Source organism: Furipterus horrens, unplaced genomic scaffold (assembly GCF_987537825.1).
Source record: "Furipterus horrens unplaced genomic scaffold, mFurHor1.1.pri manual_scaffold_2, whole genome shotgun sequence".
Lineage (NCBI taxonomy): Eukaryota > Metazoa > Chordata > Mammalia > Chiroptera > Furipteridae > Furipterus > Furipterus horrens.
The window spans coordinates 201,231,054-201,233,431 of record NW_028327172.1 but is presented as its reverse complement, the minus strand read 5'-3'; the positions used below and the strand labels follow the sequence as shown (position 1 = coordinate 201,233,431).

General features: G+C 41.3%; 1 non-coding gene across 1 annotated transcript; it reads right to left on the bottom strand.

Moving 5' to 3' along the window:
• Positions 1 to 1,127: 1,127 nt before the first annotated feature.
• LOC150020274 (small nucleolar RNA SNORA16B/SNORA16A family) lies at positions 1,128 to 1,259 on the bottom strand. The gene has a single exon (XR_016509483.1). It is a non-coding gene; the product is annotated as a small nucleolar RNA SNORA16B/SNORA16A family (small nucleolar RNA).
• Between the last annotated feature and the right edge of the window lie 1,119 nt (positions 1,260 to 2,378).

Sequence of the window (2,378 nt, the reverse complement as noted above, 5' to 3'; positions counted from 1 at the left end):
CCTCAAGAGAGCCCTCTTTAAGGGTACATACTTGACAACTGGGAGAACATTTTCTCTGGATTCCACAAGTAAAGGGCTTACCTATAATTGGCTCGGTGAAACCGAAGTCTGCCTTTGTAATGCAAATACCTGATCTCCAAGAACTCTTATCTGAACCATCTTTTGGAATGCAAGTTTCTGGAGGGAGCTATCTGAGCAAATCAATGTAATTTAGTTCACCTGCAACTTTTTAAATCAGTGTGTTTTGCTTTATAATAACTGTCTTGTGAAAGTATGTCTCTCAAAAGCACAAGTGTGTTTGCCAGTAGAGGAGCCTATGTTTCTAAAAGTTACAAAACACATTAACCAACCTAAGAATACTAATTGCTTATCTTTTCGTTGTCTAATGCACAGTTGGAGTTTGCTCCTCTCACTCAGTTAAAAAGGCAAGGATTTTCCTTTTGCTTTGTATTTTTCTCCCTACCTGGTCCCTCCAGAAATTGTCAGTTCCTAATGACTGAGTCAGGGCAATACACTTCTTTGCCTGAATTCAATAAGAAAAACTTCCAATTGTGGTTTTATGCACCAAGAATTTGACTGAAACATCTAGTCGGAAAGAGACATGCTTAGACTCTGGATATCACCAGAAAGCCTCAAGGAACTGAGATTTACTTTCAAAGCTAATAAAAGCCCACTGCAGAAATGGCCTGTTACCTTGTGTGGTCACGTAGTTCATGGCAGTCTTCCCAGGTAAGGAAGGAAGGCTGCTCTCCTCACAGATGGCAAAGAAGAAACCTCAAGACACTTTTTGGCACCTCAGGAACTTCAGAAATTTACCCAAACCTACAGATATCGCAGGCAAAGCCTGACGGCAACTGTGTTGCGTATCTTCTATGCCCTGAGGGGTTAACTAAAGCTCAATCTAAAGATTCCTTGTGAAATTCTAGCAAAGCAGATTTAAATAACCTATGTGATCAGTTGATATTCTTGTGTTTATGGAAATAATCAGGCCACATTAAAACTGGACTTAATCTAGTCTCTTTGAAAAGGAGTAGAATTATGTGTCAATGGAAATCAGAATGCCCAATGGTGGATATTGGACTGTAGTGCAGTTAACTGTCTTTACAGTTTTTTGTTTTTTTTTTCAAAACTGTCTTTTCCCAAAATGTTGCAGATCAGTTACAGCAAACAGAACGGCGACCGTCAAGGAAAACTGTCACTCTAGGCTCCTTTTTGACTGCAACAGCTATGTGGAAGCAGCAGGTCTTTAAAGTTTTGTTTTCACCTGTAAGTGGAACTACTTCCTGATTTCTTCTAGTTGTCTTCAACTGTCTAGGGTCGTGTTTCATTTTCCTCCCATCTTTGGACTAGGAATTATTGGGCACTAAACTTCTTTTTAAGTCCATGTCTGTGTACACCGTACAGAATTTCCCTAAGCCCCCGGTGACATTACCAGAGAGGTTCGCATTGCAGGCAAGGAGGATCTGGCAAACTGACACCGCTTAACTTCATTCCAGCAAAAGCTTTGCGTTTGGAAGTCTTCCCTACTGACAGCCTTGCAGACTCAGAAATTGGTTTAGCCTTTGTGTTCTTCCTTCTGTTTTCATAGGCTGCATATCTATGACCTTGTTTACCTGATTGCTCTCTCACACAGGATAGGCCTCACGATAGAAGCCCATCTGGATTACCATCCCCTGAAATAAGACTCAATGGTATGGCTGTATCAACTTACTTTCAGGACTGGATGGGTGAGTTGGTGAAGTATGGGGCTGCCCAAATGCTTCGGACAGAAAAGACCCACAGTTCTTCAGCAGGAAATCTTAGAATGTTCCCCTCATAATAATTTGAGTTAAGTATGGTCAACAAGATGTTTTAGACAGGTGTAACTCACCCTCCTCCCAGAAGCCATTTCTCCAACCTAACTTGGGACACTATAGCATTAGTCCCTCCCTCTATCACATAGTTTTTACCTCTCACCAGACTTTTTAGTTGCTATAATCTGTCTCATTTTTTGGATTATGCCTTTAACCTCTTTGTCAAATTGGTCATCTCCAGCACACAACAAGGGTGCCAGGTTGTTCAGCAGGGCCATCCTCTATATAGCACCATCATCTAGACATCGCATGTGGGCCTTCCATTGACAGCCGAGTAACTTGGACTTTGTAAAAATCCCTCTTTTCTGTGTGAAGACTTCCCTTCCCTTTTTGCTTCTTTCTTCCTTTAGCAGCTAGAAAGACCCTCTAAGCCTGGGGATAGGCAGGACTATGCCTCTCTGAAAGCAAAAATCAGTTACAGAAGATGAGAGTTGTATCCATTTACCCTTGTAAGATTACAAGGCCTAAGGTCTTCAAGAGGGAATGTTACTGCTGGTAGTTAACTAGTTATTGATAAAAGAAAGA